Source organism: Panicum virgatum, chromosome 3N (genome assembly GCF_016808335.1).
Source record: "Panicum virgatum strain AP13 chromosome 3N, P.virgatum_v5, whole genome shotgun sequence".
NCBI lineage: Eukaryota > Viridiplantae > Streptophyta > Magnoliopsida > Poales > Poaceae > Panicum > Panicum virgatum.
This window is the reverse complement of record NC_053147.1, coordinates 32843828-32866049: the sequence shown is the minus strand read 5'-3', so window position 1 is coordinate 32866049 and position 22222 is coordinate 32843828.

The following is a 22222-nucleotide window of genomic DNA, read 5'->3' as shown; positions in this document are numbered from 1 at the left end:
GTCACAGATGAAGAAGAATACAATAAGGTTGAAGATATGACTCCATTCGCAGTGGAGGTTGACACAAGTATTCTTTTAGCCGAAGAGGAGGCTCCCTACGCACGTCATGATCATAATGAAGGGATGATTGTAAAGCGAACCATCATTAATATTCTCTTAGTTGAATGATTATGTCTTATAATATTTTATGTGAACATTATTAGATTTGTTATGCAATGACCTGATTTATTAGTCAATAATCAGATTTATTATGCATTTAAATGATTTATTATGCAATTATCAGATTTATTAGGCATTTAAAGGATTTAATATGCAATTATCTGATTTATTATGCATTTTAATGATTTCTTCTGCATTTAAATGATTTATTATGCAATTATCAGATTTATTAGGCATTTTAATGATTTATTAGGTAATAAATAGAATTATTGTGAATTTAAATAATTTATTATGTAATTATCCAATTTATTATGCATTTAAAAATTTTATTATGCAATTATCAGATTTATTAGGTATTTAATTGATTTATTAGGTAATTACTAGAATTATTGTGCATTTATATGATTTATTATGCAATTATCAGATTTATTATGATTTAGATAATTTATTATGCAATTATCAGGTTTATTATGATTTAAATGATTTATTAGGTAATTAATAGAATTATTGTGCATTTAAATGATTTATTATGTAATTATTAGATTTATTATGATTTATTATGCAATTAAAATGATTTATTATGCAGTTAAATGATTTATTATTTGATTATTCGATTTTGTAAATAACCTATTGGTATCGGTTGAAGCCTTCGACCGGTACCAAGTACTTGGCGAAAAAAAGGGGCACGCGGGAGTCGAACCTGGGCCTCGGCGATTAGAATAGTTAGGGTTATCACTGTGTTACACGGTATTTTCGATCTAATTGGCGGCAAAAGCCTTAAAGTACATACATTTCAATAGCCTTATGCACCGGTTTTTGTTTTCTAACTGGTGCCTTAGACACTTTTCAATTTCCGCCCGTTGTAGCCTTAAGGTACCGGGTCGTCATTAAACCGGTGCCTATGGAGTACCTAAGGTACCGGGTGAGTTCCAAACCGGTGTCTTATGCCCTCTTAGACACCGGGTGGACTTAACACCCGGTACCTAAGGCCTTTGGGGTATATAAGACTGTGCCCTGTTTGCTTCTCTTCTTCCTCACTTCTTCCTTTTGTAACAGCCATGGCAGATGGGCCAGGCCAAATTCGGAGTTACTGTAGCAGCAACTGTAGCGGCGCGAATTTAGTCCCGTATTGGAAGTTGAGTTGAGTCCAGATCAGCTTAAATGGCAGGCCCAGGGAAGCTGAATAACTCCGGTTGCAACCTTTTGTGCGAAGCGAGGACGAAAGCGCAAGAGAGTTATTTAGCAGGTGTGGTTTACTCAACGTGCAGAGTAGATCTTAGCCGTTATCCTGGGCCGGGTCGTTACAGTTCCACTGCACCGCCTCCTCCGACGCCGATCGTCCTTCGCCCCCCCCCCCCCCCCCCCCCCCCCCGCTCCGATGCCGATCGTCCTCCGCCGCCCGCTCCGCGCCGCGCCCGGTCATCCCTTGCCACGCCGTCTCGACGCCGCTGCCAATCCTCCACCGCCGCGCCTCCTCGACGGCCCCACGCGGCCCGTTTCTTCAGTGCGCCGCCGCCGCCTCGTGCGCGCTGTCGTCTCCGCCTCGACGCCGCGCTCGTCTTGACCACCCCGGCCGCCTCGACGCTGCCGCCCCCTCCCCTGCACGCCGCCGGCTCCATGTCGACGCCGCCGCGCCGCCGCCTCGACGCCGCCGCCCCATCCCCTGCGCGCCGCCATCCCTTCGACCGCCGCCGCCCCCTCGCCGTTGCCTCGTCGACGTAAGTGCGGGCAGGCCGTGCCGCCAGCGCCGCCGCGCCCCTTTTTTAATTTTATGACAATGTATTATGTTAGAATTAGAGATAATTAGAGATGATTATTAGAGAATTAGAGAGAATTACAGATAATTAGAGAAAATTAGTGAGACTTTAGATTATTTAATTATTAGACATATTAACTTGAATTTATTTAGATATAAAGTGTTTGTATTATTAGATATAGTAAGTAGAATTTATTTAAAGATAAGACTTGTATCTATCATGTATTTATTATTTAATTATGTCATTCAAAGACTTTAATTTATCATGTATTCATTATTTAATTATGTCATTCAAAGACGTTATTTAATCATGTATCTAATCATGTATTTATATATAAAGTGTTTGTATCTATCATGTATTTATTATTTAATTATGTCATCCAAAGACTTTAATTACATGTATTCTTCATTCTTAATTCAAATGTGTCATTTATATTACTTCTCGAGCTCGCAAACTCGCACTAACACGCAAACACACGCTCGGTCTCTCGCTCTCTCCCTATAACACACACACACACACACACTCACACACCGGTCTCTCGCTATCTCCTTCTCACCGACGCTCGGTCTCTCGCTAACTCTCGTTGTCCTCCTTCTCACCGACGCTCGGTGTCTCGCTCACTCACTTACTCACACACACACACACTCACTCACACTCACACATTCACTCACACTTGTACACACTCACACACACACTCTCTCTCTATCTCTCTCTCTCCCTCTAACATACACACACTCTCTCCCTCTAACACACACACACACTCTCTCTCTCTCAAACACACATATTCATTCAAAGAATTGAATTCTCCTGCTTCATTTAAGGATGGACACATACTCTAACACATTTTTACAGTTTCAGTTAAGCATGGACCCCTTCGGTGATGAGGAGGCCGCCGGGCAATACATGCTGGACACAATAAATGAAAATACGAGGGCCAACACCGCCCAGCAAACCGGTGAAGAAGATGCTCGGATAGCTGATTCTTTTTTAAATATGTCTGGAGATGGTGATGAAGAAGATGATGACTTTGCGCCGCCGCCAATCATCAGTAGCACGTTCCGGTGCGTATCTTAAAACTATATGCATGGTGACTTCGGTATATTAGTTTTGCTATTAACATATCTTTTCTGTAATTTAGTCGACCTCCGCATCAACTTCGTTGAGCCAATCCAAAGGGAGACGCTGGCCAACCAAGAAAATGGAGGGAAGATAGGTCATCACAGAAGTGGACGCAGAGGGCTGTCCAAGTGCTCCAGAGGCTGCTAGCATGAAATTTGTCAACCAATGTGGGGTTATTGTTCGGGCAAGAATTCCAATCACCACAAGATTATGAAAAATGAGCAAACCAGAAGAACAGCAACACGCCGTGCCTCCACATTAGAAGGAAATGCTATGGGCAAAACTCAAGGATATGTTCACTCTTCCTGAAGGAGTTGACCAAGAACTTGTGAAGAAATGTGCCTTGAAAAAGATGGCCCTTGCCTTTGCAACTTTCAAGAAGAAGTTGTACATCAATTACATCAAGTTAAACCATACTGGGAGGAGTTCAAACAATACAAACTATCAGAGGAAGCCCAAGGAAAATCCGAACAGGCCAAGGAGAATGAAGCAAATAAGAAGTACAGCCACCACCTTGGGGCTGGCGGGTACAAGAAAGATGGAGCAGGACCTTATGGATAGAGGCATCAGGACGACAACATGGGATTGGCTGGATAGATCCAAGTGGTGGTTATTTGCTAACGGCGTGACACTAAACCAGTTCGATGGAACTTTGGTCGTGCCAGAGCATATGCAAGAAGTGTCCCGCGATCTGGTCACAGCAATAGATGAGGCCCAAAAAGGAACATTCCAGCCTCAAAGCGAGAATGATGAGTTGACTAGGGCATTAAAGAATCCGGAACACCCTGGACGAGCTCGCGGCATCGACGTGGTCCCATTGAAAGTTGCTTGGTCCAGAGATTCTTCTTACAAGACTCACCGAAAGAGCAAAGCCGAACAAGAAGAGAAACTACGTGCCTTACAAGAAGAGATGAACAGGAAGGTTGCGTCCTTGGAATCTCAGATGGACGCCAGGGTCAATGAGGCAGTCCAGCTAGCTCTGAGCCAAAGGGGCACTGCTGGGTCGCACCCGGATGTTGTGATAAACCCGGCCTCTCAGCAACGCAGCAGCTGTGCAACCACGGCGGCGCCCGACGTAGAAGCTGATCAGCACCCCCAGATTGAGCCAACGGCGGTAGATGACCAGAGGTATCCAGTGGATGATATCACCATGCCGACAGCGTGCGAGTTACATGTGCGTGCAAAGAATATATCCATTCATGGAGCATACGGGTCAGCCCTGCCACTGAATTCTTGTACTACAATTCATGGAAGGTCGATACCCCCTGGCTACACCTCCGTCACAATTGAGCAGATAGTTAGAAACAATGAGGATCTTGAGCTCGACTTCATTGGAGGGGATGGAGAGAAGACATTGGGAGACGCACTGCACGGGGTCGTTCTATGGCACAAGGCCGGCATCAAACTTACTACAAGCACAACGGGTCCCGTGCAGACCGATCGCCCGTCTCTGTGGCCTCCCTCACTGCCTTCCCCACAACCACCTCCCTCACCACCGTCTCTGCCGGGGCAAAGGGCCACGAGTACTCCAACTCCTCCTGCACTAGAAAAAGTAAAGAAAAAGACATCATCCCTCCCAGTGACTGGACCCTCGAAGAAGAAGCAGAAAACGGTCGAAAGAAAATTGACCTACAAGAATACTGCTGAGGAGTTGGAAAAGGAGACTGCTCGATATATAAAAGAACAGTTGAAGCCTAAAGTGTCCCTGCCGAGGGAAAAGGTACCTCTAAAATTAGGGAAAAAGCTTCTCGCGAACCTAGACAACCCACCAAAACCGAAAATCTTACCCTCGAACTATGATCGTACTCTGACAAAGGCACACAAGGTGAGAAATGTGAAGAAAAAATATGGCAAGACCATTCCTCAGCTTGGCACACAACAAAAAGAACTCGAGCCCCTCCGGGTGCCAGGGTTGTCAGTCCTACATCCGGCGGATGTACAACACCAGGCAGACCTACAGGCAGCAATATTTCTTTCTGAAACTGGATTAACGCTAGAGCAGGCAACAGGGCAAGAGGAGGCAGATATCCCTGTCGCTCCCGTTCTTACTCCATTCGAGCATGGAAAACCTTTTGTCACTAAGAAAGAGGAGAAAAGTCTAGGCATGCAGATGTTCAATTTGCATAGATGGTACCTGCGAATGTCGAATGACGAAGGGAAAAAGTTTTTGGTCAAGTATCGTGACCATGATTTCTTCCGCGGGGGAGGATGACTTCTGGGTGTACTTCGAAGATTTATATCACATTTACCATCGACAAGCCCTCGACGCCTCTATCATCACCATTTGGGTTCTGTAAGTATCACTTACCTCTACATTAATACTTTTTGTTAACAAGAATGTAATTATCTGTGTGCATTATATAATTTCTATTGTATCGTTTAGACATGAGACTCAAACAAGCCGAAAACATGGATGGCACCATCAGATCGGCTTCATGTCTCCGTTGCTAGTCAAAACATGTACGATTCGTTGACTAGGCAAAACATGTACGATTCGTTGACTAGGCAAAATTACAAATCCAATATATACATAATATACAACTATGAGTAAGCCTTGGTCGAATCAATCCTCTGTTATATTTCTAAATAAATACTAAGTCGTCTAATGCATGCATATATTCTATCTATATCTGCAGTTATCATTGGATTTTACTCATACTTTTCATTGAGACCGGCAATCTTGTAGTCTTTGACTCAATAAGAAAACCAAAGTCCGCAATCCGACATATCATAGACCCCTTGAACAGGTAAGTTCAGTTTGCCCAATCAAATCCTTTTACTGTTAATAACAATTCTTGAATATCAAACTTAACTTTGAGCGTAGGATTTGGAAAAAAATTATGAAAATAAACAAAGGACGTGGTCAGTGGAGCCCCGAACTGAACGTTAAAATGGATTATCCGGTATGTTGATTCACAAAGATTTGTCTAGTTAAGTAATCCCAAATTCTTCTAAATTGAGTAATTTATTTGTTTCTCCTTAAGTGTGCGAGACAAAAACAAGGAACTGATTGGTGCGGATACTACGTATGCGACTTCTTGCACATCATGAGTCCATGCGGGAAGCCTACTACAGAGGACATAAGAGTGTGTACAAACCGTTCACTAGTATATTTTCATAATTATACTAACGCACATGATGTTAATATATCAGTCCTTTTTTCCTAAATGATAGATGTCTCGAATGGGGGATGAATGTTATTCTACCGATTGGATCAGCGTCGTGTGCAGCAGCTCGCCGGATTCATTTTGAACGAGATCCTAGATCCTAGAGGCGAGTTCTACCATGACGGTCACATCCATAGAGGACTTCCATCGACGTCCTGAGGGGCCCGGTAGTTGGACTACAAACATGACTTGTACATTTGTAAATATTTCTAAACGTGATGCCTTGATGTTTGTATATTTGTAAATATATTAGTTTATCTAATTAGCTTAATTATATGCTCGCATTTGACTTTTAGTTAGTTTCAAATATTTTGTGAAATCAAACACGTACGTACAACCAATGAACGTATAGTACCGTAGAGCTTGAGTGCGCTTAGCAATTATAAAAGAATAAACAGTAATAAATAAAACAAACAAAACTGGATTTGAAGAAAATAGGGGGAAACCATATTGGTACCAGTTGGAAAGACCAACCGGTCCAACCGGTACCAAAGGGGCTGCCAGCTTGCGTTATTGGTCTCGGTTTGGGGGAACCGGTACCAATACCTAAGGCACCGGGTGAAAAACCTGGGGTCTTAGAGTCACGTCATTGGTCTCGGTTTGGGGGAACCGGTTGGAAAACTGGTGCCTAAGCCTGTTTCCAACCGGTTCCCATGGCCTGTTTTCTAGTAGTGTACCCATGTAGCTTCTAAGATGCTGTCACTTTTAGGACTGAATATCTCAAGTGACATGTATGTGCATCTACATGCTGGACCCTTCTCCCAAAAAGACTAGCTTGTTATGTAGGAGAGATTTGTCCCAAGCTATGCGATAGGATCAACCATGGAGGATGGTGTGTATACGGGGTGGAGCCTCTGCAGGATGAACCTACTTGAAAGTAAAACAACATTTAGTTTTTTTTTTGAAAAGGATAACCCTGCTTTTACAGAAAGCCATAACAGTAGTTCGTACAAAACAAACAACATTTAGCTTTTGACATACTTCCTGCCGAGTGTTTGTTTTTTCAAAAATACAGTAGAGACACATAAGTTCACATACATGCACGCGCTAGCGAGGCCATATGAGCACCTTTGGAACATTGGGCTCTGGCAAATTTTTAGATTGACAAAATCACCACGTTATTCTAGCATGTAAAAAACTTTCACTTAATTTGAAAAGGATGTTGGTTTTTCTACTTTGTTTAGGTATTTTCCATAAAACATCCATTCAAGAAAAATACAAAATATAAGGATAATACAATATCATACGATGATTTTGTGGAGCACAAATGTTTGTGTTTGTAATAAATAAATATGGCAATATATCCAAAAATAAGTAAGATAGAACTTGTGTAGAAGCCATGGACGAACGCATCAAGGACATGAGCTAGGGATGAATTAATAAGTAACTGAATCAATTAAGATTAGAGAATAAGAAGTTAGAAGCTTGAGATTGAAAAATATGAGATCTTAATTAGCCATTGTTGGAAATGTGACCGAGCAAGGGATGACGCTTATAGAATGGGAGATAGTACAAACATACACAAAAGAGGGCGAAGAGGGTACGGCGGCGACCTGGAGCATTCTGATATCGATGTTGTGAGATTTGTACCTAGGCGTACAAGAGCGCTTCACTAGTAGGGGAGGGGGGAGCTATTTATAAGGACTAGAACATACGGCACGCTTTGCATGCCCTATCACATTTTTTATTTTTTTGGCTGTCTGTAGGAGAATAAATTTAGGCATGATAAATTTGGAAAGGCTCAACTTAACATTAGTACATAATTCTACTGGTTACCCAAGACATACAACACATATATACATGACAAAAAAGTTAATACATCGGAGCAAATTTGAAACTAAATCAAATTATTATTCATGTTGACAGCGATAATAGTTCACATAGAGATAGCATTATTCATATTGGTCATATAACATAGATAAATAAAAAGCACAAACAAAAACACTCTTATCAGAACTTCCACAATACTACAATAGTGTGATGTATGGAAATACCTCGGTCACAATGAATAATATGTTGGCACAAACAAAAACACTCTTATCATAATTTCCACAATATTATGATGTATGGTTGGAAATACCTCAGCCACAATGAATAATATGTTGGCTTCCTCGTGGTGCTCTTGATGTACATGCACCTCAGTTAGAAAAATAAACATTAAAGACAAGTCAACTTGTGTTTAAGAATCATCTCATATACCAAAGAAACTTGGTATGTAGAACAGGACTCACATTCATTACAAATATTATTCCACCTAAAGAATATAAATTGTTCAAAAACAAATAAAAATATTCAATAGAAAGAAATGTTCCGAATGTATTCCATTTTCAAAATAAAAGTTGGTTCAAGAAAAAATATATTTCAGAACATGATAATATATTGTAGTAAAGAAAAAAATTAAAATAAATAAAATTCTTTTATAAAAATATTATCAAAATATAGTCAAGTGTGGTCTAGTTTTGAAGTTCTCAACGTAAGAAATACAACGCCGCAATCGAAATTTAATTTAGATAATTGGTTTGTTAAATATAACATTTTTTATTTGAATTTATACTTTGCACGCAAACCGAGCTAGCTGCTGCAACATGCAAAGGCATCTCCAATGACCCCTCATAGGTGACGCATTTTGCCAAAACGTGTCTCCAATAACCCCTCATAGGTGACGCGTTTTGCCAATCCGCGTCTCCAATGACACTTCATAGGGTATATATATACATCATAATGCTTCTCTGATCACATATACATATGTGCATCTGTGCTCATACATACATCGCAGTAATCTGCTATATTATTTTCAGGGGTTCCTAACGCCACTGATCTTAATTAGTACATAAGCTGAACCAAAATAAATCTTCCTTATCAGAGTGCTAAGGAAATAACATGAATCAAAGTATCTAATGGTGAATCCTAGACCCAACTAGACAAAGTGAATGGTATATATAAAAGGTTCAGCCTTCCATATCTCAACTTCTAGAGACAATAGACCCACTAACAGCCTAAATTTTCTCATACCTCTCTGATCAAAAGCTTAAACCTGCACAAAAATAAATGGCATAATAGGTCAAACTAATTGTTATCTATGTATCTCCCCGGACAGTGAATTGATGAGCAACTCAAGTACATCATTTAGGAAGAGAAGAGCTCATGAAGCCAAGTATTGCTGGATAGCTTAATACTTTGAGTTCAAACAACACAAACCTATTAAACATCAATACTTTGCGTTTCATTCAAACTCTGATTATGAACTGCTAACCTCACTAGACTATGAAAAATTCCAGCTCCAGTAGTTTGCTCACCTTTCCTTCTCAAAACTTGGCATTGATGTCCAGCTGCAATTGTGCTTCCTCCCTGCTCATCCCTTGAACCTTATAGGTCCTGTTGAATAGTTAAAACGAAGAGTCCTAATTCTCTTTCCTGTCAGAAAAAGTAGATCAATGCATCAAGAATGGAAAAGCCACTACTAACTAAATCATGATCAAAATCCGATGTAACTAAATCAGCAGTGCAGATGTAAGTAAATATGCTTATAACTAGCAAGCTGCACATAGGATTGTGAATCAGTAATTATACCTAAAGTTATGGCAAGTGCTTGAACTGTATGGGAAAAAAATCAGATCACAGGATTTACATAGAAACAATTAAAATGAAATATGATCACATCATTATGCATTCAGGTTACCCATCATGCAATGAGTAGGTGAATAATCTTTCAAGTAAACAACCAACATGTTGCAAGCTGGGATGGAGAACACACACAACACAGAGCGATCCTTATGAACTGATATAAGGAGCAATCAAGCATAGCAATATTCTATTCAATAGACTAAATATAATATTACAGTAAAAATGAGAAATCCAGCATCATACATACAAACTAGGGCATTAGCTGAAATGCGCTTTGATGTCCAGCTGCAATTTCTATGTAGGTTTAAGAGTCATGGGCATTTCAGTTAGTCATAACTCTGATTAAGAGAGGGAGGAGAAGCACCTCTCAGCGCCTGGATCCATGACGTGGGAGAGGGTCCTGGTCCTGCACTCTTGCTACACCTGGATCTGGATATTCAGAAAGATTCATGGAAACTACAGATTCGGAAAACTGAAATCTACAGAGACAGTAGTCCTTGTCCATCTAACCTGATGCAGACTCATTAAGCATTACATAAATTCATCATATCTAGAACAAGGCAATCTCAAAGAAGCTAAAGGCCACACCATCAGAAGAGATCACTTAGGCCCCACCAGAGTGCTGGCAGTGGTCGACTCACTGCACAAAAAATAAGGAAACATCCATGATCAGCAATAAATCAGCAATAAGAATAGAAGTCCACACATGGAGTTCAAGTAGTGAAAAAACAAATGCAATTCATAACATGTGGTCATGTGATGCTAAAAAACAGTGATGAACCTTATATTTATTCATCAGAGAATATGGAACACCCCTGAAATATAGGCATGGTATGCCTATGTTCATGAACCCATAAGGTCAGTCAAAGCTATTAAACTTTGCTTCTAACAAGAAAAATTTTTAGCAGTTACATGTAAGCTAACATGAACTAGCTACAACTTGAATGGAGGTGTGAAAACAATAGCAGCCTCTCAACTTAACATAACTATAAAGGATCCATGATTTCAGAAACTACAAAGTTCACTAGTGAACATTACTTGTATCCAACGATACAGAATGATTTTTTTGCTAGAAATCAGGGCAGATTATCAATTGTAATCAAATTGTATTCTATCGATCCAGCGATTTTTGTATACTGCAACGGTCACCATCGTGTGCAATCTCTTAAACAATCGCAATGGTTACCCTCTGATTAACATCCTCTAACTAAAATGACTGCAGTCCACCCAAGCCGTGCAGATCTAGCAGCCCAAATAATGGATAGCAGGTACCTGGGATTGGGCGAAGAGGATTGCATCGCGGGGGCAGAATCTCAATGGCAGGAGATGGAGCTGGTGTGGTGGTGGGCGCAATCTGGATGGCAGCAGACGAGCCGACCTCGCGGAGGGCTCACGTCCGGCAGGAGTAGGCAGGGTGCCGGTGGTGGGCGGACATCCCGCCGCGAGGAGGCGGACACAGACCACCTGATTCGCGCTATCCGAGAGGCGCGCCGAGGTGGGCGGCGGCCGGCGGCGGGCAGGGCAGAATCCTTGTCCCTGCGCCCATCGGTGATGGCCTGAATGAGGGGTGGGGCATGAAGGAGGGAAGCCGCCCGAGTGGCCGCGGAGGCCATGCCGCGGTGCCGTGATCGAGGGGGGGCAGGACGCGCGGCGTTTGGCTCAGGGGAGAAGTTACGGTGCCGGCAACGAAAGGCAGCGGGCGTGAGGAGGCGGGGCGGTGGGGAACTGGGGCAACGCCATGCGTGGGAGGGGCCACCGCCGCTGAGAGGCCACGCGACGCTCGCTCCGAGGCTGCGCCGTGCCGTGGTCGCTGCCGCCTAGAGGCCGCGCGAGGACTCACCAGCGGGCGCTGCCGTGCTAGGGGTGGAAGGTGTGGCCGTGTGTGATTTCGTCGCCGTCCAGATGAGAGGCGAGGAATGGATGGGAGATCCAGTGTCCGGCTGCTACTGGAAGTTGGAGATGACAGGGTGAGGCGGCGGCGGTGGTGGGAGCCGAGGTGTCCTAGGGTTTGGACATGTGCGGCGGAGGAAACGAGAGAGAGCTAGGAGGCAAAGGACGCTGGAAAGAGGGCGGACCGTGGACGTGAGCGGATGCGCTACTAGAATGGATAAAAATTTCGGGTACGAAATTGTGTTATGCGAGACGCAGGTTGCTGCACCGCGTCTCCGATAAATCGTAGACGCTTGTTTTCTACACGCGTCTCGGATGGGTTATCATTGGAGATCAGTTTTTTTTCTAGAAGCCTAGGAGAACATATTGGGGACCCATTTTATTACGACGCGTCTAGAATGCATTTTGGAGACACGTCCAAAAATATGCGTCTCCAAAATGAGTGTCTTCTTTGATCCTTTCTTACATAGTGCAAACCACTTGGTCATCCCTTTTGAAGTGTCCCTCTGTGTCCTAATATTGCTGTAATATCATAGGACTAGGACAAGAATTTTATATATCTCCTTGTGATGCAAATAGTCGTCAATATAATTTTACCTAGGTACGTTATTCACTAATGATCTTCAATAATATAATATAATTCAACACTAAATACAAATCATAACTGATGGCTAAATTTTTCTAGTGTTGTTTATATGTTGGTTATCTACCACCTAACAATAAAGGTGTGCGAGAATGATTAAATTATTTCCTTAATCGATTCCGGGTGGTTAAATCATGCGACAAATTAAACCCAATCATTTTTGCTAAATATAAGTTTATTCATTCCAGTTCCATGCATATATATAGGAGCATTGCACGCACGGAGATATATATGGCGGCCATAAACACATTCAATCACGCATGACTATAGTCTGCACTGCGCGATGATGAGGTCCGTACCGCTTTTCGTTCTTAGTGTGTCACATCCACGTCGGAATAATGCTGTTTCTGAAAATCCCTTGGTTGCACACAAAAAGATAGTACTTTCTCTTCCGATCCAACCCGGCCAGACAAACAAACTGCCCTGCCCTGCACTATCATTGGTAGCTAAAAGCAGCCTAAAATACGTACAGTGCTTGTTACACAATGCAATCAGCCGTGACGACATGCCCCCTTGCTAGCTTGTACGCGTGCCCAGTTGATGATGTCACCAGAGATAAATCTGCTTTTAATTTCTTTCCGACCTGATCGCCGGAAAAGAAGGAAGAAAAGATGGTAACTTGCCTGTTAGAAGAGGGAATGGAATGGAGTGAATGGATTGATCATCTTTCTATTGATTGATTGTGTTTATATATAAGACCAACACTACTACAAAAATGATTTGTAGAGGTGGTCAAAATGCTATTTTTAGGGGCGGATCTCAGACCCATTGCTGCTTTTCGCAGCTAAAAATGCTATTTCTTGGGACGGGTAATGCACCCATCCCTAAAAATCTATTTCTTGATGTCGGTGTCCGCACCCAGCGGCCCGACGCCAACTAGTGAAGATGCTACGTGATCCCTAACCCTAGATGGTTAATGCAAGAGGCAATACAGGAGTACGGGGAGTTGGCAGCACAGTGGTGAGAATAGTGCCGGGCACATCCGAACAGAGCATCGCAGGTTCCCACAGTGTCGCCACAGTGTCAGAGATGGCGGAGCAGTGACCGGAGTTGGCGGACGGGACTCTGGTCACAGCCACTGTGCGACATGGCGGTCTGACGCCGTTTGACTCCTCACCCCGTGGTGGAGTGGTTGGCCTTCAATGCCTCCGTCAGACGGGCGGGTGAGCAGACGGGTTACTGGTTCCGTGTGCCGAGGGGTGGCCTCGAGTGAGGTGGAGTTGGTCCACTCTCCCGAGGGTAGATCCACTACCCTCGAGCGAGGCAGAGACGCGATGCACTGTCGAGGGCCTCTATGGGGAGGCTTCGAGCAAGGCGGAGATCGCTCCACGGGTTCGAGAGGGGGCCTCGGATGGACCACACCGCGGAGCTGGGCCGTGGGCTGAGTATGAGCTGGGCCTTCATGTGATCCGAAGAAGATTTCGAGTGTTGTTGGAGAATTGGAGTTGTTTGAGTAGTTCTTCTTTCCCTTCGGATCGGAAGAAGACTGTAGGCCTTGGTTCGTTGTGACTATAGGGCCTGTCAAGGTGGTAGGCATGGTGGGCCCGATTGCCTAATTGTATTTGCGTTTTGAGGGCAATTTAGTCCCCTGGTTAGGGTGCCCCTAATCATAGTACCCGATAGTAGCCCCCGAGCCTTGGTAGGGATGAGCATCAGCCCTGCAGAGGCTTGATCCCTCAAAGCTGTGACTCGGATGCTGACCGTGGGCGTTTAGTTTTCCTCGTGGGGGCGCGTCGGCGCGCCCGTGGGTGTTGCTGGAGGAAATTAGTTCAAGATCGGAGTTCGCCGACAGAGAAACTGCAGTAGGGCGCACGGCATGCCTCGAGCACCATGGCGTGGCCGCTGGGGGTATCCCTGCCGCACTGATAGGAAGGTTTGGGCTGGCGGAGCAAGATAGAAACGAGGAGAAGGCTCGGATACTTGTGGTAGATTTGATCCTTGAATGTGTGAAGTTTTCTCTGTGGGGGCGCGTCAGCGCACCCGCGGGTGTAGCCCCCCGAGGCCTTGGAGGAGTGCTAGCACTCGTCCAAGGGCTACAATCGACGTGTTGCATAGTTGATCGGGCGGGGTGACAATTCAGCTTCTCTTCCAGCCGGCCTCGGCGTTCCTTTCAGCCGGCCTCGGCGTTCTTCAGTGCTGATGTAGGACGTTCTTCAGTGCTAGCCTCGTCTGTTGCCCTTTGATGATCAGGCGAGGGGTATTTATTCGACACGTGGAACTTTACAGTCGGTGATAGCCGACTCATTCGAGGGTGCGGCCTGAGCCGCGGTGCGTGAGGAGCCCCTGAGCCCTGGCCTGTGTGAAGGCGTTCAGGGAAAACCCTCGACTTTTCATTACGACCCTCATCGCCCTTCCGCAGGGAGGAGGGGTGAAGCGTGCCATGCTACCCAAGCTTGGGCCGCGAGCCATGGTTGCTTCGGTGAGATGTTAGCGGGTAGTTCAAGTGGACGTCTGTGCCCCGTTTGATAATGGTCGGCTCGTGGTCCGTAGACACATCTCATAAAGCGCTCGCGAAGGTTCGCTAGGCGAGGCTCGGACCCATTCGATAGGGTCCAAGGGCTCGATGCTCTCCCTCGACAGGATCCCCCTGCTAGGCACCCTCGGCCGGCCTTGAACACTGCGCAGAGCATCTCGAACTCTGCATTCGAGGTTAGCTTGTATGGCACGTCCATGCAGTCCCTGACTCTGGTGATCTGGGGCGCCTGACGAACCCTCGGCGGGCCAAGCTTCGAACCCCTGATCAGTAGGCCTCAGAATAAAGTTCTTTCGATGGGAAGGAACCCCCAGAGGGAATATTTCATCACGGTTTGCGAACAGCACAGTGCCGCGGGTCGTGCGCCGGTCTTTCGCTGATCGTGGGCGATGTAGCCGGGGTGTGCGGTGCGGGCGCGCCTTTTCAGGCGGCTGTCTCAGGTAGGCGGAGAGGCATGGGCGGCGACTGGCCGATGGGATGGCGCTACAGTCCCGCCGTGCCCCGTCGGTTACCGCACTGCAGTTATAGCTGCGCGTGCGCGTGAGGGTCGTCGTGGGCGTGGGGCCCAGCTGTCGGCGGCAGCGAAATGTACCACATTTAATGCGGTAGATTCGGGGCCGCAGCGGCGAATTCGCGTTGTGCAGTAAATAAAAAAGAAAGAGGGGGATCGATTTGATTAACCTTTGCCATTTGCTCTCGCCTCCCCCATTTTCTCCGCTCCCCCTCATCCAGAGCCCAGAGCTGAGAGGAGAGGGAGACGAACCCCCCGGGCGGCTACATCATGAGCCTCGTGCGGCTCCACGAGCGGGGATTCAGCGTCCCCGCCGGCAGGTTCGTCCGCGCGCTCTGCGACCACTATGGGGTGGAGCTGCACAACTTCGCCCCCAACTCCATCTCGCAGGCAGCGGTCTTCGTCGCCGTATGCGAGGGATAGTTGGGGGTAGAGGCGCACTGGGATTTGTGGGTGCAACTGTTCTGCGGCGAGCTCTACACTGAGTATGTCCAAGGCCAGCCGAGGAGATACGCCTGCGCCGATGGCCTTACGCTCCAGGTGCGCGAACATAGGGGGAATCTGTGCATCCCCGAAAGATGACCACGAACAACGCCGGGTGGACCCGAGGGTGATTTTACCTATGCAACGACGACGGACGGCTCCCGGTGTTCACTGACAAGTTTCTCCGGGAGAAACCGGACGCGTGGAAGTGGGGGGTGCCCCACGAGCGCTAGCCCAGGCTTGAGGTGTTCGTCGATGCGCTGCGGCATTTGGCGAAGAGGGGGCTGACGGCGCCCACCGTCATCGCAAACTTTCACCGGCAGAGGGTGATTCTCCTCATGGAGAGGAGGTTGGCGATCTTCGAGTTGACCCCCAAGGCCGTGGCCGAGAGCTCGAGGATGTCAAGAGTGTTACTCTCCCTCGACGCCACTGCCCAGAGGGCGAATAGTGCGGTGGCGCACTTCCCCTCCGACCCCGAGGATCTTTGAAAGATCAAGATGCGCCCTGAGAAGTGGTACATCAGCTTGGTGAGTCTGGCTTTCGATTATTGTTGATCTCGCACTGTTTCTTCTCCTCTTGTTCTTGATTCGGGTCATGCTCGCAGGGACTAAGCCGCAAGGGCTACGTCTCGAATCCCCCGCTTCCCGAGGTCCGCGAAGCAAACCGCCTACACGCAGAGGCGGTGAAGAAGAGGAAGGACAAGGCGAAGAAGACCACCGCCAGTAAGAGGGAGAGGAAGGAGAACCACGAGAAGGCGTGCGCCAGAGCGAAGAGGGAGGGCCTCTCGCCGCTGACCATGCCCGAGTCTACCGAGAAGGAGGATTCCTCGACTGGCGGGGTTGACTTCTCGGAGTCTGATGACTTCGAGGTGGTGATGGGTGGAAGTCCTCCGTCGGCCCAGCGAGGGGCCAGTGTCGAGGCCTCAGTGGTGGCGCTGGGTGAGAGGAGGCTCGCGCTAGTGACGCTTGTGAGGACGCCCACATTGAGGGTGGATTGGAGGTCCCCCACGCCAGTGGCGGGGCGGAGGTCGTCCGCGCCGGCGATAGGCAGGGATTCACCTGCGCCGGTGGCGGGCAGGGGATCGCCGACGCCAGTGGCGGGCAGGTGAACGTCTGCGCCCGCGACATCAGCGGGCGGCAGGGCGTCCGCGGCTAGTGCGGAAAATCCCGGGCAGGCGGCCCCAAGGGTCCATGCCGGCCCGAGGGCGACGCCCACAGGCCAATCGCAAGGAGGCGCCAGCATGCTGCAAGCCCAAAGGAGTGGCACGGGCAAGCGCAGGCTGAGCTCCTTGTCGGAGTAAGTGATCCTGACTCCGTTTTGCATACTTGCTTGTTTGATTCCCCGATCCCTGCTGATTTTGGCATTCTCTCCCCCTTGGTCCAGACGCAGGGCCACTACCCGGGGGTCGGTTTGCCTTGCACCGTCAAAGGCCCTCAAAACCGGGGCGGGTGCGACGCCGCATTCAGTGCCGCAGCCCTGAACGGAGGGTCCCAGACGCTGGAGGCGGCTGCCACGTCGCTCCGAGAAGCGGTGACTCGGGGGGCTCAGACAGCCCAACAGGCCCGAGCACAGGAGGGCAGGAGCAACACCGGTCGGAGCAGCATGGTGGCGGCTACTCGGGCTAATGCCGAGGAAGAGGCCAGCTGGGGTGGCACGGAGGATGCCGCTCGGCCAAACGCCGAATTCGAGCCCGGCTGGGGCGGCGCAGATGATGCCGCCCGGCCGGGAGCCGGGGATGGTGTCGGCCGAGGCGGCACGGGTGATGCCGCCCGGCTGAGAGCAGGAAGAGGAGGAGAGACTGGTGGGGATGCTTCGAAGCACCCTACCAGCCACGAGGAGGGAGGAGAGACCCTCGCCCCTGAGCCCCCGAGGGCTGGGGTCGAGGGTGCCGCCGTAGTGGCGGTGGCATAGATGGCATCGGGGAACGTGGTGTCGGTGCTAGAGTTGCCGCCGAGCGAGGAGTATGGGGACTCGGAGGACATCGACCCGGTTGTTGCGGCTAACGCCGCCGCCCGGATCGCTGAGTTCATCTCGGCCTCCGAGGCTGTCCTCGGTGAGGGGACATCCGAGGGGCCCGGTCATGGGGTCAACTGGGCGATTGTTCAGTCCAGGGTCCCCTCGGATTTCGCCCATGCCGAGCGGGAAGAGGGTGACGCCTGGTGAGCGCATATTGCCATCGGGGCCCAGATCAAGGAGTACCTGTCCCGGGCTCTGAATCTTTTTTCTCAAGCGAATTGCAACGTCAACAATGTGAGTGTCCTGTTTACCCATTTCCGGTTTCATGAGTATAATTTCCACTCATGTTTCCTCATCTGCAGCAGCTGCTCTCCATTCACAGGACAAGAGCGACAGGCTGACGCGGCTGTACTCCAGGGTGCAATGGCTTGATCGATACAACGCCACCCTGGTCACACAGCTGAACGAGGCCAACGCCCGGGCTGGCCAGGTAACACCCTTGGAGGCGCGGATCCGCGGGCTGGAACGCGAGCTGGCCTGAGCCAACAGCGAGCATCACACGCAGCGAGCCGCAGCTGATAAGAAGGCCCAGGAGGCCGAGGCGCATGAGGCCGAGCTGTGGTGAACTACAGCGGTGCTGGAGGAGAACAATCAAGCGCTCAATTCGAAGGAGGCCGAACTCTAGCATAAGGAGGCCGAGCTCCAAGACAAGGAGGTGGCCATCGCAACGCTCACCGAGACCCTCGTGCAGAAGGACCTCAACTTTGCTACGCAGGAGGCGGCCGCTCGAGACGCAAAGGCCACCCTCAAGGAGAAGGAGGCCTCCTTGTCCGCGTTCCAGGAGCAGGCGAATGCTACGCGGAATCAGCTGGCGCAAGAGAAGGAGCGTACCGAGGGTAAGTGTTTGAGACTAAGCTTAAGTTGATTCTTGATTTGCCGAAACTTATCTTTGTTTTCTCATTCAGCACTGAGGAAGGCGGTGGCGAACGAGACCGCGGTGAAGGAAGCTGTCCATGTCGCTTTCACGTCGTTGCAAATTGAACATGCAGACTTGGAGAGTACCGCCGTGGCCGTGTGCCAGGAACTCGAGGGGGAGGGGGCTCGTCTGGGAGCTTGGTGGCCAGCCGCCTGTGATCGCTGGGCGGTCGGGTGGCCGAGCATATCAGGAGCACCTTCTGTCTTGGCGTTCAAAGGACCCTCGCCATGGCGTCGACGCACTACGACATGAACCTTGAGTTGGTGTCGTCGGGATACGTCGTCGCGCCAGGCGTCGAGGGGGATGACGCAGTGGCAGCTATGGACCCGGCCGACGCCGCCGTCGAGGGTTACGCCGCCGTCTTGTCCAGGAAGCTTGAGGATGACCTCCTCTGCGATGTTGAAGACAACGCCGCTGAGGGTCCGCAGGGATGAGGCAACCTGTAGGAAGTCCGGGCCGTGGAGGCCATGTAAATAAATTAGTAATTTGTCTTAACTATGTTTCTGCGCGAGAAAACTAGTTAATATATATTAACAGTGTGGCCGCTCGAGGCCTTATGCATTCGAGCCCTCGTTTTCTTTAATTTTTTTTTGTGTTCTCGTATGCATCTTAGATAGGTCTCTGCGAGGAAGTTTGTGTTCATAAGCAACTTAGGCGTAGGGAGGTGAGTGGGGATGCCGTATCCCGGAGGCGTAGGCGGTCCCACGGAATGGCCGATCCCGTTCCATAGTCGCTTATGCCTTGCGTCCACCTTCCTAAGTATACGAGAAACTTAGATACGGAAATTTTTTGAAAAAAAACATTGGCGTTTTTGGGGACGTTCGGGGTTCCCCCCGTAGTAGCCCCCGAGGGAGACTTGGCTTTGCCGAGGGTAAAGCCGAGCCTACCTCAGTGTTCGTGCGCGTCCGAGCCCCTGAGTGTTCGGAAGGTTCCCAAAAAATAAATAAGTAAAGCATACTCTTTATTGCTTCGGGAAAGTTGAGATACAAGTACAAACTATGTACAAATAGCTTGGAATTTCAAGAATAGAAGCGACGTAGCTGCTGAATCTTCCAAGCGTTGATGAAGACTTCGCTGTTTTCGTTAGCTAGCTTATATGTGCCAGGCTTGAGTACTTCAGCGACGATGTATGGACCTTCCCATGGTGGTGAGAGCTTGTGGCGTCCTCTGTTGTCCTGTCGAAGCCTCAGCACCAAGTCCCCTTTGTTGAGGTCTCGGCGCTGAACTCTTTGTGCTTGATATCTTCGTAGTGATTGTTGGTATCGCACTGAGTGTAGGAGCGCCACATCCCTTGCTTCGTCCACTTGGTCTAGTGAGTCCTCGCGGGCCTGCTGGTTCTGCTGCTCTTGGTATGTCTTGAGCCTCGGCGACCCATACTCCAAGTCAGTGGGGAAGGTGGCCTTGGTGCCATATACAAGGAAGAATGGGATGGAGCCCGTGGCTCTGCTCGAGTGTCTCCTCACGGTGCCAAGGGGGCACGCGACGGAGAAAGAGACCTGTAGAAAGTCTGGGCCGTAGAGCCCGTGTAGTCGGATTAGCAATTTACCTTAAACATGTTTCTATGTGAGAAAACAGGTTAATGTAAATAGACGGTGTGGTCGCTCGAGGCCTTGTGAATTCATGCACACCGTTTTTTGTACTACATTTTCGTGTTCTCATATGCCACTTAGGTAAACTTCTGTGAGGAATTTTGCGTTCATAAGCGACTTAGGCGTAGGGTGGTGAGGGGGATGCCGTATCCTGGAGGCGTAGGCGGTCCCGCGACTCGGCCGGCCCTGTACCGTAGTTTCTTATGCCTTGCACCCATTTTTCCAAGTATACGAGAAATTTAGATACGAAAATCCTTCGAAAAATGGTGGCGTTTTTGGGGACGTACGGGGGTTCCCCCCGTAGTAGCCCCCAAGGGAGGCTTGGTTTTGCCAACGGCAAAGCTAGGCCTACCTCAGTGTTCGTGAGTGTCCGAGCCCCCGAGGGTTTGGAAAGTTCCCAAAAGATAAATAAGTAAAGCATACTCTTTATTATTTCGGGAAGTACAAACTATGTACAAAGAGCTTGGAATTTCAAGGATAAGAGCGATGTAGCAGCTGAACATTCCAAGCATTAGTTCCGGGTGCATCTCGTCGGAGTGGCTGTTCTGGGCGTAGCGGAATTCACTGGTAGCTCAGTTGGTAAGTTCGCCAGTGGGTCCGCCACGTCATCGCCCGGCTCCGCCAGTTTGACCATGAAGAACTCCCGAGTGAGGTCGTAATCCCCCTCGCTGGAGTCGTTAGAGCAGGAGAGGCAGTAGTCTGCCGCAGCTTGAAACGACAGGAGTGCTTCGCGATCACGGACCCCGGAGAGTCCGGGGTGACGCGTTCACGCATGAAGACGTACCTTTCGTCCGCGGAGTCGGGGTACGGGCTGTCTGGTGGCGATGTGATGAGGTTCCGGATCGAAGTAAGGTGACGACCCGGCAGATCCTCGTGCACACTTACGTTGGTGCTGACGGATGAAGTGTTGGTCGCAGCAGGAGTGTGCATCCCGAAGGGAAAGGGTGGCAGCTCAGCCACGCCTTCCTTGGGGAGCACCGTCGCTGCTGTCCGTGGTGGTGAAGCGGTGACGTCCTCCGCCACGGCGCCAAGCTGCGACGCGCCAGCCTCGACCCACGTGAGGGAGCTGAGGTGAGCCACTCTGCATCGTGCCATGCGCACTCGCTGCGCGCGCTGACGCGAATGCCTCCTGTGTCGGGGCGGTGGTGTCGAAGCGTCGGGGTTGGCTCCGGGCTGGGGGAGGTCAATATCGTGACCGTTGCTGGCCGCGACGAACTCAAGGCTACCGAACCAGAGCGTCGTGTCCATCGAACGTGGCCCATCTGCCATCTTGGAGGCAAGAGGAATGAAGATAAAAGTCACGCAGCTTCCCCTACCTGGCGCGCCAACTGTCGGTGTCTGGACTCGGCGGCCCGGCACCAACTAGTGAAGATGCTGCGTGATCCCTAACCCTAGATGGTTGATGCATGAGGCAATACAGGAATGCGCGGGGTTATCCTGGTTCCAGCCACGGGGCCGTATGTCCAGCAGGGGTGCGCTAGGGCGCTGTATTATCTTGCACTGGAGTCTTATAGTAGGGGGTACAAGCAAGGCGTGAGAGGGAGGGAAGCTCCCAAGTCTCTGCAAGATGATTGAGGCAAGTGCCAATATTGTGCTCTGGGGAGCAGGTATGTTCTTAGCGGATGAGAAGTGAGCTCATGTGTGTGGTTGCTCGTGGAGAAGATGGTGCCTGCCTCCCCCTTTTATAGACACAAGGAGGGGCAGAGTACATGTACGAGAGGGGATGGAAGTCGTGGTCCCCCCCCCCCTGAGTCGGGGTATGCAGTGGATGTCTACTATAGAAAGTACATTGTGTGGCATAGGAGAGCATGGCGCCATGCGTGGTGGTTTTCTTGGGTGACGTATTGGTCTCGCGGGGATCGCGCCGGCGTACTT